The sequence below is a fragment of the Heterodontus francisci genome, chromosome 39, assembly GCF_036365525.1.
Source record: "Heterodontus francisci isolate sHetFra1 chromosome 39, sHetFra1.hap1, whole genome shotgun sequence".
In the NCBI taxonomy this organism is placed as follows: domain Eukaryota; kingdom Metazoa; phylum Chordata; class Chondrichthyes; order Heterodontiformes; family Heterodontidae; genus Heterodontus; species Heterodontus francisci.
In genome coordinates, this window is record NC_090409.1 from 16,009,173 (window position 1) to 16,024,492 (window position 15,320).

Sequence of the window (15,320 nt, forward strand, 5' to 3'; positions counted from 1 at the left end):
AGGACTGTGATAGGAGAAGGGGAGTGAGGCTAGCTGACAGATATCATGGAACAGAATGCAACTGGAGAACTAAATGGTTGTAGCAAGAGACAAAGCATGAGTCAAGGTAGAGTGCTAATGGCAGAAAAATGAACATATCTATACGAAAGCAAAAGCATGAAGAATAATTTTGAGACTAGGACATATTTAAAAATAAGTTAACACATAAATTTGAAAAAGTAAATCAAAAAATAAATAATGTGGCTCTTTGTCTGTTAGGATTGAACTCAATATTGAGTCCAGAAGGATGTAAAGTGCCAAATCGGAAAATGAGGTACTGTTCCTCGAGTAGAAAAACAAGAAATACTGGAAATATTCATCACATCTGGCAGAAAGTCGGGAGGCACTGTGGCACAGTGTTTAGCACTGTAGCCTCACAGCTCTAGTGAGCCGGGTTCAGTTCTGGGTACTGCCCGTGTGGAGTTTGCATGGTTTGTGATTGCGTGGTTTTCTGCCGAGTGCTCCGGTTTCTTTCCACAGTCAAAGACTTGCAGGTTGATATGTAAATTGGCCATTGCACATTGCCCCAAGTGCAGGTAGGTGGTAGGAGAATTGTGGGGACGTGGTAGGGAATATGGGCTTGATGCGGGATTAGTATAAATGGGTGGTTGAGGGTCGGCACAGACTCGATGAGCCGTAGGTCTTTTTTCAGTGCTGTATCACTCTATGATCTGTGAAGGGAGAGCAGAGTTAACGTATCAGATCAGTGACCATTCTTCAGAAAAGGAAAATATTAGAAATGTGATATGTTTTAAACAAGTAAAACAGGGGTGGGGCAAGAGATAACAACAGAGAAGGTGTAGATAGGATAAGATCACAGAATAGCTGACGAGAAGGTCATGGAATAAAGGCAAACAACAGGCTAATGGTGTGTCGAAAGACAAAGGGTGTTAACAGACGGAAAACTGAACAGCTGCAAGTACAAACATGAAAAAAACCACAATGGATAGGCAAACTGAACAAAGTAAGATACAATAAACGCAAAAGAATTATAAAAAAAAAACTAAAAACAGAAGTAAAATGAGGGGCCCGTCATGCTGTGAAATTATTGAACTCAATGTTCAGTCCGGCTGTCTGTAGTGTGCCGGATCGGCAAATGAGATGCTGTTCCTCGAGCTTGCGTTGATGTTCACTGGAACACTGCAGCAATCCGAGGACAGAGATGAGAGCAGGGAGGAGTGTTGAAATGGCAAACAACCAGAAGCTCACAGTCATGCTTTCAGACTGAGCAGAGGTGTTCTGAAAAGTGGTCACCCATTCTCCGTTTGATGTCCCCAATGTAGAGGATACCACATCGTGAGCCCTGTCAACCACAGTGGTGGGAGTGGTGGGGGGGTGGAGGGGGGGGTTGTTAATTCAGATTTCCAGCATCCGCAGTACTTTTCTTTTGTTTTACTGTTTGATTCACTGCCACTTCTCTTCCAGGAATGCCTACCTTGTGGAAGATCTTCTCTTTGCTCTGACGGGAATTTTGTTTGTCTCGTTTAACTTGTTCACCTTTATTGATTTCTCTTTCCCTCCTGTGTTTGACAATGTATCTACCAAAACTGGTTTTCACAGCCACATCTCCTTCCTCGGTGATTGTCTCAGGCTCTGACTTATTCCACATGGATTCCAATTGCAGTTTCACCCATCATGGTTTGAATCCACCCAGGATTACAGATAACTCCGATAAATACAACGTTCCTCTGACAACTATTCTCGCCGCATCCTGAGATCCACACTCTGTGCTACGCGCCACCACATGTACAGTCTGGACTTCTCTCCATCAGTACTGCCTCACCTTATCTCAAAGCTGTTCTACTCTGCAGTTTCATTTCATCATTTCTCTCATCCGACGCAATAACAACAACTTTTTTTCTTCCTTTCAGGTGCCAAGGAACACAAGCTCCAGCAGCTGATGGGGACTAATGCCCCTCCAGATCCTTTTTCCTGTTTTCTTCCCTCTGACCCCACTCATTCTAATCTGACCCCTTGCCGTGTATTCACTATACCCTCTGACCTTCCCGTCTCTGATGCTGAACGTTCTGTACTCAGCAAAGGTATCAGTTTTATCCCCTTACGCCACCAATTCAATGAATTTCGTGCTCGGCATGATGTTGAGCTCTTCTCCGTCGCCTCCACCTCCCGGCTCATTTCTTTGACCAGGAGTCCTTCCCCCAATCAGTAGACCCATTCGCCCACCTCAAGCATTTTCCCTCTACCAGGGCCCCTCCCACTGGCCTCTTACCCGCTCTTGATCTTTTCATTGAAAACTGTCCACGAGGTATTAGCCATCTCAAGTTCTCTGCCCCCCTCACTCACTCTAACCTGTCCCCCTCTGAACTTGTGGCATTACGTTCTCTCAGGTCTAACCCCGATATCGCCATCTAATCTGCAGACGAGGGTCGTGCTGTTGTTTTATGTCGTACAGACCTCTACCTTGTACAGGCTCAGCACCAACTTTCAGACGTTTGTTCCTACCTCCCTCTGGACCATGCCCCCACCACCAAGCATCAAGCGACTATCCACAAGACTGTCATTGACCTCATCTCCTCTGAAGATCTTTCCTCTATAGCTTCCAACCTCATAGGCCGTCAACCCCGGATAGCCCGCTTCTACCTCCTTCCGAAAATCCACATATGGGACTGTCCCATTGTCTCACCCTGCTCCTGCCCCACTGAACTTATTTCTTCCTATATTGTCCCTATCTTTTCGCTACTGGTCCAGTCTCGACCCACCTCCATCCGTGACCCTTCTGACGCCCTCCGTCATTTTGACAATTTCCAGTTTTCTGGTCCCAAACAATCTCTCTACACCTCCATCCCCCACCAGGATGTTTTGAGGGCTCTCCGCTACTTCCTTGAACAGAGGCCCAACCAACCGGTCCCCATGCACCACCACCCTCCTCCGCCTGGCTGAACTTGTTTTCACATTGAAAAACTTCCCTTTCAAATCCACTTACTTCCTTCAAGTAAAGGGTGCTGCTATGGGCACACGCATGGGTCCAAGTTATGCCTGTCTTTTTGTGGCATATGTCGAACATTCCTCGTTCCAGTCCTACTCAGGCCCCCTCCCCCAACTCTTTCTCCCGTACATCGATAACTGTATCGGTGCCATTTCCTGTTCCTGCCCCGAACTGGAAATCATTAATCCCTTTGTATCTAATTTCCACCCTTCTCATTTCCACCCATCTCTCAACTTTACATGGTCCATCTCCGACACCTCCCTTCCCTTCCTCGACTTCTCTGTTTGCATCTCTGAGGATAGGCTGTGTACTAATGTCCATTATAAGCCAACCCATTCCCACAGCCACCTCGACTACACATCTTCAGACATTACCTCCTGTAGGTACTCCATTCCATTCCCTGAGTTTCTCCGCTGCCGACTCCTCTGTTCTGATGATGCTACCTTCCATGACAGCGCTTCTGATATGTCTTCCTTTTTCCTCAGCCAAGCATTCCCCCCACTGTTGTTGACATGGCCCTCAACCGTGTCCGGCCCATTTCCCACACCTCTACCCTCACCCCTTCTCCTCCCTCCCAGAACCATGACAGGGTACCCCTTGTCCTCACTTTCCACCCCATCAGCCTCCATATTCAAAAGATCATTCTCCGCCATTTCCACCACATGCAGCATGATGCCACTACCGAACGCATCGTCCCCTCCCTTCCCCTGTCAGCATTCCAAAGGGATTGTTCCCTCCACGACACCCTGATTCACTCCTCAATTACTCCCATCACGTCGTCCCCTTCCCACGCCACCTTCCCCTACAATCGAAGGAGGTGTAATACATGCCCATTTACCTCCTCTCTCCTCACTATCCCAGGCTCCAAAAACTCCTTTCAGGTGAAGCAGCGATTTACTTCTACCACTTTCAATGTAGTATACTGTATTCGCTGCACAAAATATGGTCTCCACTGTATTGGGGTGGCCAAACGGAGACTGAGTGACCACTTAGCATAACACCTCTGCTCAGTCCAAAAACATGACCCTGAGCTTCTGGTTGCTTGCCATTTCAACGCTCGCCATTGCTTTCATGCTCACATCTCTGTCCTGGGATTGCTGCAGTGTTCCAGTGAACATCAACACAAGCTCGAGGAACAGTACCTCATTTATCGATTAGGCACACTACAGCCTGCCCAACTGAACACTGAGTTCAATAATTTCAGAGCATGACGGGCCACCCATTTTACTTTTAGCTATTGTTTTATTATTTTTCATTATTATATAATTTTTTGTGTTTATTTGGTTTATTTTATCTTAGTTCGTTCAGTTTCCCCACAGTGTTTTTTTCATGTTGGTACTTCTGGCTGTTCAGTTTTCAGTCCATTAATACCCTATCTGTACTAATACTTTGTCTTTCAACACACCATTAACATTTTGTTTGCCTTTGCTCCATGGGCTCTGGTAGCTTTTTCTATGTGACCTTGCCCTATCTCCACCTTCCCTTTGTTATTTCTTGCTCCACCCCCGTTTAATTGCTTAAAACCTTCCACTTCTCTAATATTTGTCAGTTCTGAAGAAGGGTCACTGACTCTATTTCTCTCTACACAAATGCTGCCAGACCTGCTGAGTATTTTCACCATTTCTTGTTTTTATTTCAGATTTCCAGCATCCACAGTATTTGCTTTTGTTTTACTGTTCCCCGAGCTTGCGTTGATATTCACTGGAAAACTGTAGCAGGCCGAGATAACAAATGTGGGCATGGGAAAAAGAGAGAGAATTGAAATGACAAGCAAACAGAAGTTCGGGTTCATGCTTGCAGGCTGAAAGGAGGTGTTCTACAAAGCGATCACCCAATCTGCGTTTAAACTCCCCACTGTAGAGGAAACTGCAGTGTGAGCAGCGACAACAGTATACTAAATTGGAAGAAGTACAAGCAAATGCTGCTTCACTTGGAAGGAGAGTTTGAGGCCCTGGATGGTGAGGACGGAGGTGGTAAAAGGGCAGGTATTACACCTCCTGCGATTTCATGTGAAGGTGTCAGGGTAAGGGGACGAGGTATCAGGGTAATTAAGGAGTATACCAGGGTGCTGCAGAGGGACTGATCCCTTTGGGAGGCTGACAGGGAAGGAGAGGGAAAGATGTGTTTGGTGGTTGCACCACACTGGAGGTGGCAGATATGGCGGAGGATAATCCTTGGATGTGGAGGCTGGTGGGGTGTAACGTGATGTCAGGTTAACTGGTGGTTCTGGGAGGAAGGGGAAGGGTTGAGGGCACCCCTTGCAGTGCATTCACAATACCCTATAACAATCCCCTCTCTGACCCTCCTCTCTAATTTCCCACTTTGAAAACCCCCTTGTGTCTAATTCCCCGTTTGAACACCCTCCTGTAAAATTCCCCCTGTGAACACCCTCCTCCTGTCTAGTTCCTCCTGTGAACACCCTCTTGTCTAATTCTCCCTGTGACCACCCTCCTGGCTATTTCCCTATGTGAACACCCTCCTCTTGTCTAACTCCCCCTGTGAACACCACTCCTCCTGTCTAGTTCCCCCTGTGAACACCCCTCCTCCTGTCTAATTCGCCCTGTGAACACCCTCCTGTCTACTTCTCCCTGAACACCCTCCTCCTGTCTACTTCCTCCTGTGAACACCCTCGCCCTGTCTAGTCCCCTGTGAACACACACTCTTGTCTAATTCATTGCAGTTGCTGTCCCCTCTCACCATCACTCTCTGCTGGTGTCCCTTGTTCACTGCAGTATTTCTTTCTCTCCCAGGATTGCCTGGACTCCTATTACCTTCGCACCCGTCGTCCTTTTCAGATTTGTGGGGGTGTATAGGAAAAGTTCTCCCCTGGGTAACCGAGTAAGAATTAAAGCAAACTCATCAATAAAATGGCAACTTGCCGGGCTGTATGAACCCGCTGCTCCTCCACATGGGTCTTGATTGAAAGTGGGAGAGAGCTTTTAAATTCCTCTAACCGAATTAATTCTCTGAGAGTCGCATAGCTGAGCTGTACTTTAACAGCTCTCAGCCACTGGTCAAAAGCCAGCTGCTTGCTTCTTTCAAACTCCAGGTAAGGTTGAATGACTTGCTTGGATAGAGTTCTAAACATTGGCCATAAGCTTTGGATACTGAAAAAAAACTCAATCAGATTCGCTAAACATAATATTCCATTCATAAATCCATGTTGACTATGCCCAATCAGATCATTATTATCCAAGTGTCCATTTATCACATCCTTTAGGATAGACTCTAGCATTTTCCCAATGACTAATGTAAGGTGAGCAGGTCAGTAATTCCCAGCTTTCTCTCTTCCTCCATTTCAAGTAGTGTGGTCACAGCTGCAACTTTTCAATCTGCAGGAACTGCCCCAGAAGCTATTGAATTTTGGAAGATGATCACCAATGCATCCACTATTGCCATAGTTGCTCTATCAATACATTGGGATGGAAAATGCGGGGAGGCGGTTATTGTCACTGGCCGATAATCGAGAGACCCAGGTCACTGCTCTGGGGACATGGGTTCAAATCCCACCACAGTAGAAGGTGGAATTTGAATTCAATTAGTAAGTCTGTAATTAAAAGCTAGTCTAATGATGGCCATGAAACCATTGTCGATTATTATAAAAACCCAATTTGTTCACTAAAGTCCTTTAGGGAAGGAAATCTGCTGTCCTTACTGGGTCTGGCGTACATGTGACTCAATACCCACAGCAATGTGGAAAGGATAGGGAAGATGATTCTCGACAGGGGCGAGAGTAACAGTGTAATTGTTACGGGGGACTTTAACTTTCCAAATATCGACTGGAAATACGATAGTTCGAGTACTTCAGATGGGTCAGTTTTTGTCCAGTGTGTGCAGGAGGGTTTTGTGACACAGTATGTAGACAGGCCAACCAGGGGCGATGCCACATTGGAGTTGCTACTGGGTAATGAACCCGGCCAGGTGTTAGATTTAGATGTAGGTGAGCACTTTGGTGATAGTGACCACTTTGGTGATAGTGATCACAATTCGGTTAGGTTTACCTTAGCGATGGGCAGGGACAGGTATATACCGCAGGGCAAAAATTATAGCTGGGGGAAAGGAACTTATGATGCGATTAGGCAAGATTTATGATGCGTAGGATGGGGAAGGAAACTGCAGGGGATGGGAACAATCGAAATGTGGAGCTTATTCAAGGAGCAGCTACTGTGTGTCCTTGATAAGTATGTACCTGTGAGGCAGGGAGGAAGTTGTCGAGCGAGGGAGCCGTGGTTTACTAAAGAAGTTGAAGCGCTTGTCAAGAGGAAGAAGAAGGCTTATGTTAGGATGAGACGTGAAGGCTCAGTTAGGGCGCTTGAGAGTTACAAGCTAGCCAGGAAGGATCTAAAGGGAGAGATAAGAAGAGCAAGGAGAGGACACGAGAAGTCATTGGCGGATAGGATCAGGGAAATCCCTAAGGCTTTCTATAGGTATATCAGGAATAAAAGAATGACTAGAGTTCGATTAGGGCCAATCAAGGATAGTAGTGGGAAGTTGTGTGTGAAATCAGAGGAGGTAGGGGAAGTGTTAAATGAATATTTTGCGTCAGTATTTACAGTAGAGAAAGAAAATGTTGTCAAGGAGAATACTGAGATTCAGGCTACTAGGCTAGATGGGATTGAGGTTCACAAGGAGGAGGTGTTATCAATTTTGGAAAGTGTGAAAATAGATAAGTCCCCTGGGCCAGATGGGATTTATCCTAGGATTCTATGGGAAGCTAGGGAGGAGATTGCAGAGCTTGATCTTTATGTCGTCGTTGTCGACAGGAATAGTGCCGGACGTCTGGAGGATAGCAAATGTTGTCCCCTTGTTCAAGAAGGGGAGTAGAGATAGATCTGGCAATTATAGACCTGTGAGCCTTACTTCGGTTGTGGGTAAAATGTTGGAAAACGTTATAAGAGACAGGATTTATAATCATCTTGAAAAGAATAAGTTCATTAGAGATAGTCAGCACGGTTTTGTGACGGGTAGGTCGTGCCTCACAAACCTTATTGAGTTTTTCGAGAAGGTGACCAAACAGGTGGATGAGGGTAAAGCAGTGGATGTGGTGTATATGGATTTCAGAAAGGCGTTTGATAAGGTTCCCCATGGTAGGCTATTGCAGAAAATACGGAAGTATGGGGTTGAAGGTGATTTTGAGCTTTGGATCAGAAATTGGCTAGCTGAAAGAAGACAGAGGGTGGTGGTTGATGGCAAATGTTCATCCTGGAGTTTAGTTACTAGTGGTGTACCGCAAGGATCTGTTTTGGGGCCACTGCTGTTTGTCATTTTTATAAATGACCTGGAAGAGGGTGCAGAAGGGTGGGTTCGTAGATTTGCGGATGACACGAAGGTTGGTGGAGTTGTGGATAATGCCGAAGGATGTTGTAGGGTACAGAGGGACATAGATAGGCTGCAGATCTGGGCTGAGAGATGGCAAATGGAGTTTAATTTGGAAAAGTGCGAGGTGATTCACTTTGGAAGGAGTAACAGGAATGCAGAGTACTGGGCTAATGGGAAGATTCTTTGTAGTGTAGATGAACAGAGAGATCTTGGTGTCCAAGTGCATAAATCCCTGAAGGTTGCTACCCAGGTTAATAGGGCTGTTAAGAAGGCATATGGTGTGTTAGCTTTTATTAGTAGGGGGATCGAGTTTCGGAGCCACGAGGTCATGCTGCAGCTGTAGAAAACTCTGGTCAGACCGCTCCTGGAGTATTGCGTGCAGTTCTGGTCACCGCATTATAGGAAGGATGTGGAAGCTATGGAAAGGGTGCAGAGGAGATTTACTAGGATGTTGCCTGGTATGGTCTTATGAGGAAAGGCTGAGGGACTTGAGGTTCTTTTCGTTGGAGAGAAGGAGGAGGAGAGGTGACTTAATAGAGACATGTAAGATAATCAGAGGGTTGGATAGGGTGGATAGTGAGAGTCTTTTTTCCACGGATGGTGATGGCAAACACGAGGGGACATAGCTTTAAGTTGAGGGGTGATAGATATAGGACAGATGTTAGAGGTAGTTTCTTTACTCAGAGAGTAGTAGGGGCGTGGAACGCCCTGCCTGCAACAGTAGTAGACTCGCCAACTTTAAGGGCATTAAAGTGGTCATTGGATAGACATATGGATGAAAATGGAATAGTGCAGGTCAGATGGTTTCACAGGTCGGCGCAACATCGAGGGCCGAAGGGCCTGTACTGTGCTGTAATGTTCTAATTCTAATTCTAAAAACTCTTACATACCCTCTGCAATGCCCTCGCAAGCCACTCAGTTGTAATTAACCGCTACGAAGTCAATAAAAAACAAATGAAACCAGACGGACCACCCGGCATCGAACTATGCAAGGGAAACAACGGCAAACCCAGCCCTGTCGACCCTGAAAAGTCCCCCTTACTAACAAATGGGGGTTTCTGCCAAAGTTGGGAGAACTGCCCCACAGACTGGTGAAGCAACAGCCTGACAGTCATACTCACGGAATCATACCATCTGTGATTGCCATCACATTCCCCGGGTCTGCCCTGTCCCACTGGCAGGACCGACCCACCAAATGTGGCGGCATAGTGATATACAGTAGGGAGGGAGTTTCCCTGGGAGTCCTTAATATCGACTCCGGACCCCATGAAGTCCCATAGCTTCAGACCAAACATGGACAATGAAACCTCCGACTGATTACCACCTACCGCCCTCCCTCAGCTAACGAGTCAGTACTCCTACATGTTAACAACATTGGAGGAAGCACTGAGGTGGCGAGGCCACAGAATGTTCTCTGTGTGGGGGACTTAAATGTCCATTAAAAAGAGTGGCTCGGTAGCACCACTGCTGGCCGAGTCCAAAACAACATATCTGCTGGACTGGGATTGTGGCAGGAGGTGAAGGAACCAACAAGAGGGGAAAACGTACTTGACCTCGTCCTCACCAATCTGCCTGCTTTTGATGCACCTGTCCACGACACTATTAGTATGGATGACAACTGCACAGTCCTTGTGGAGATGAAGTCCCGCCTTCACATTGAGGATACCATTCATCGTGTTGTGTGGCTCCATCACCGTGCGAAATGGGAAAGAATTCGAACAGATCAAGTAATGCAAATCTGGACATCCATGAGGCGCTGTGGGCCATCATCAGCAGCAGAATTGTACTCAATCACAATCTGTAACCTCATATCCTGGCATATTTCCTACTCTACCATCAAGCCAGGAGACCAACCCTGGTTCAATGAAAGGTGCAGGAGAGCATGCCAGGAGCAGCACCAGGCATAGCTCAAAAAGAAGTGTCAACCTGGTGAAGCTACAACACTGGACTATCTGCGTGCCAAACTGCATAAGCAGCATGTGATAGACAGAGCTAGGTGATCCGATAACCAACGGATCTGATCTAAGCTCTGCAGACCTGCCACATCCAGCCGTGATTGGTGGTGGAAAATTAAACAACTAACTGGAGGAGGTGGCTCCACAAATATCCCCATCCTCAATGATGTGGGAGCCCAGCACATCAGTGCGAAAGATAAGGCTGAAGCATTTGCAACAATCTTCAGCCAGAAGTGCCGAGTTGATGATCCATCTTGGCCTCCCCCTGAATTTCCCAGCATCACGGATACCAGACGTCAGCCACTCCGTTTCACTCCACATGATATCAAGAAACGACTGAAGGTATTTGATACTGCAAAGGCTATGGGTCTTGACAATATTCCGGCAATAGTACTGAAGACCTGTGCTCAGAACTTGCTGCGCACAAATCCAAGCTGTTCCAGTACAGCTACAACACTGGCATCGACCCTGCAATGTGGAAAACTGCCCAGGTATGTCCTCTATACAAAAATCAGGACAATTCCAACCCGGCCAATTATCGCCCCATCAGCCTACTCTCAATCATCAGTAAACTGATGGAAGGTGTCATTAACAGTGCCATCAAGCGGCACTTTCTTAGTAATAACCTGCTCAGTGATGCTCAGTTTGGGTTCCGCTAGAGCCATTCAGCTCTTGACCTCATTTCAGTCTTGGTTCAAACATGTACAAAAGAGCTGACCTCAGTAGGTGAGGTGAGAGTGACTGCCCAGGACATCAAGGCAGCATTTGACCGAGTATGGCATCAAGGTGCCCTAGCAACACTGGAGCCAATGGGAATCAGGGGGAAAGCCCTCCGCTGGCTGGAGTCATACCTGGCGCAAAGGAAGATGGTTGTGGTTGTTGAGGTCAATCATCTGAGCTCCAGGACATCACTGCAGGAGTTCCTCAGGGTAGTGACGAAGATGATTGATCAAAGCAGGGCAGTGGATGTTGCCTACATGGACTTCACTACTGCTTTTGACAGGTCCCTAATGGAAGACTTTCCAAAAGATGAAGTGACATGGCATCAGAGGTGAGCTAGCATGATGGATACAGAATTGGCTCGGTCATAGAAGACAGAGGGTAGCAGTGGAAGGGTGTTTTTTCTGAATGGAGGGCTGTGACTAGTGGTGTTCCACAGGGACCATTGCTGGGACCTTTGCTGTTTGTAGTATATATAAATGATTTGGAGGAAAATGTAGCTGGTCCGATTAGTAAGTTTGTGGATGACACAAAGGTTTGTGGCGTTGCTGATAGAGATGAGGATTGTCTGAGGATACAGCAGGATATATATTGGTTGGAGACTTGGGCAGAGCAATGTCAGATGGAGTTTAATCCGGTCAAATATGCGTTGATGCATTTTGGAAGGTCTAATACAGGTGCGAAGTATACAGTAATTGGCAGAACACTTAGGAGTATTGACAGACAGAGAGATCTGGGCGTTCAGGTCCACAGATTACTGAAAGTGGCAACGCAGGTGGATAAGGTAGTCAAGAGGGCATACGGCATGCTTGCCATCCTCAGTCACGGCATGGGGTATAACAATTGGCAAGTTATGCTGCAGCTGTACAGACCTGAGTTCGGCCACACTTGTAATATTGTGTGCAATTCTGGTCGCCACACTAGCAGAAGGATGTGCAGGCTTTGGGGAGGGCACAGAACAGGTTTACCAGGGTGTTGCCTGGTTTGTAGGGTGTTAGCTATGATATAAGGTTGGATAAAGTCGGATTGTTTAAACTGGAACAACGGAGGTGGTGGGGCGACATGATAGATGTTTATAAAGTTCTGAGTGGCATGGAGAGAGTGGATAGTCAGAAGCTATTTCCCAGAGTTTAAGAGTCAATTACTAAATAACATCGGTTTCAGGTGTGAGGGGCAAAGTTTAGACAGGATGTGCGAGGCAAGTCTTTTACACAGAGGGTGGTGAGTGCCTGGAACGTGCTGCCAGGGGAGGCGGTGGAAGCAGGTACGATAGTGACGTTTAAGAGGCGTCTAGACAAATAAATTAATAGGATAGGAATATAGGGATACGGACCCCGGAAATGCAGGAGGTTTTATTTAGTACAGGCATCACCATCGGCGCAGGCTTTGGGGGGCTGAATGGCCTGTTCCTGTGTTGCACTGTTCTTTTATTACGGCTCCCTGCAACGAATTTGGCCTAACCATCAGTCTCAAGAAAACAAACATCATAGGACAGGACGTCAGAAATGCTCCACCATCAATATCGGCGACCACACTCTGGAAGTGGTTCAAGAGTTCAGCTACCTAGGCTCAACTATCACGAGTAGCCTGTCTCTAGATGCAGAAATCAACAAGTGCATGGAAAAGGCGCCCACTGCTATGTCCAGACTGGTCAAGAGAGTGTGGGAAAATGGTGCACTGACACGGAACACAAAAGTCCAAGTGTATCAAGCTTGTGTCCTCAGTACATTGCTCTACGGCAGCGAGGCCTGGACAACGTATGTCAGCCAAGAGCGACTTCTCAATTTACTCCATCTTCGCTGCCTCCGGAGAATCCTTGGCATCAGGTGGCAAGACACTATCTGCAACGTGGAAGTCCTTGAGGTGGCGAACATCCCCCGCATATTCACCCTACTGAGTCAGTGGCACTTGACATGGCAAGGCCATGTGATCCACATGGAAGATGGCAGGATCCCCAAGGACACATTGTACAGCGAGCTCGTCACTGGTGTCAGACCCACCAGCCGTCCATGTGTCCGATTTAAAGACGTCTGCAAACGTGATGTGAAGGCCTGTGACATTGATCACAAGTCGTGGGAGTCAGTTTTTTGTGATCGCCAGAGCTGGCAGACAGCCATAAAGGCGGGGCTAAACAATGGCGAGTTGAAAAGACTTGGCCGTTGGCAGGAAAGAAGACAGAAGCACAAGGAGAGAGGCAACTGTGTAACAGCCCCGACAGCCAATTTTATCTGCAACGCCTGTGGAAGAGTCTGTCACTCTAGAATTGGCCTTTACAGCCACTCCAGGCGCTGCTCTACAAACCATAGATCACCTCTAGGTGCTTACCCATTGTCTCTCGAGACAAGGAGGCCAAAGAAGAAGAAGATCTGTGTGTGTGTGTGATTCTGTGTGTGTGTATGAATCTGTGTGTGTGTTTGCTTGAATCTGTGTGTGTGTGCATCTGTGTGTGTGTGTGCTCCCTCAGTCTAAATCTGGATTGTAACTGTGATTTTATTGTATTTGAATATTGCTGATTGTCCGTGCAACTGAGAGGAAACTCTGGGATCTTGCCAAGCTGTTTTGTTTAAAATGCCCTTGCTTTGTATTTTAACGCCACGTTTATCTATTTCTTTCCCCTGAAGACTTTTTTATTTTGAAAACTGTGTCGTGAAAATGAAAAGAGGGAAGTTTCGGGCCAGGAATCCTTGGATAGAAGCTTCCTCCAGAGGGGGCGGTTTGAGGCCTTGGTCCCAGGCTGCACCCAATGGGCCCACGTGAGTTGTGTCTGTTTATTAGTCCGTGGTTTAATTTGCTGTCTGGGGCCTTCGGTTTTTTGATGCTTCAGGTTAAGTAGTTCCTGTTGGATGGGGCACTGGAAGTTCAACTAGTTTAAAACCTGGGGTTAAAGGAACAGCCCAGACTTGCAATTTAACACAAGGCCCAGCCCCCATTCTCCATTCCCACAGTGCCTGACAAATAAGCCGTCCCCACCAGAAGAGTATATTGAGCATCATCGGTGTGAACCTGTCGAAAGGCTTGTTATAATTCCAGAATAATGCTGGTGTTTTGGGCAACATTATGATGATGACAATGAAATAAGATGCACCTGTCCACTTTAATTGATTTTACTGTAGTTCTGAGGTTAGCTTTATCTCTGTCTCCACATTATTTCCCTGTGTCTCCACCTTACCCATGCTTTCTCTTCTCTTTCTCTGCTTCACACTCACTTTCTCTATTAAAACCTTTAATAAATAAAAACATGCCACACACAGCAATCTGATTTGTCGTTATTTGAAATGCTGAGACAGAATCAGCAGCTTGTTCCATGTTTAAACAAGGAGTCTAGCCCTTGCTGGGCACTGGGGGGTAATCCCCAGACTGGTAATACACCCAAGGTAAAGGGGAAGGGGGTTAGCAGCAGGTGCGGGGATGGGGAAGTAGGGAGTCCCATTTGCCACGGCTCCTTCCAGCCCTCTCTGTGAGGTTCGGTGTGAGCTGTGGAGGGAAGTGATCAGGTTCATTCGGGCATGTTCTTGTTGTGCAGGTTTAATGCAGAGCCTATGAGTGGGCTATATTATCAAACTGCAGCAATGTTCCTCTCTGATAGGGTGAGGGAAAGGTGTGGAGAGGCTGTTTAAGAGACACCGGACATGGAGCTCTCCAGTGTGTAGTTACAGCCCAGCTGCCAGCCTGTGGATCCATCCCTCTCAGTCACACTCTTTCACAAGGCTTGATTTAAAAGATCAATCCTGGGACCCTAATGTTGGAAAAAGAAATGATTCCTGAATGAATTTAAAGAGAGAGTTTAGCCCTTGCTTGGGCAGAGGGGAAATCTGGCTGTTATCACATTGCTCATTGTTGGATATTGCTGTTCATAAAGGGCCCTGCAGCATTCGCTACATGGCAACAATGAGGACACTTTAAAATTAAGCTTCCTGACGGTCTGAGTGTGGATTTCTATGTGCTTTCTCTTCATCTTCCTCAGCTTTTCTCTCCCCCGCACTTTCTCTATTTAACCATTCATTAATATAGGCCACAATGTGACATGTGATCATTTTAAATGGTGACAGAAGTACTTCAGAGGACGTTTCAAACAAGATTAAATCCGATATGGAAATGCGAAGAAACAGATGTGAATGGGGTCTGGGGGTGGGGGAGCAGGAGAAAGACAGGGATAGGGGTGTTGGAGATTTTCAAACTGCAGGAATGTTCCTCTCTCTGGGATCCCTCAACGAACATCAAAAAACAGATTATCTGTATCATATCACATTGATGCCTGTGGGATCTTCCTGTGCACAACTTGCCGACAGAACTCCCTGCATTGTAAGAATGACTTCATTCTAAAAGTGAATTCATTGTGT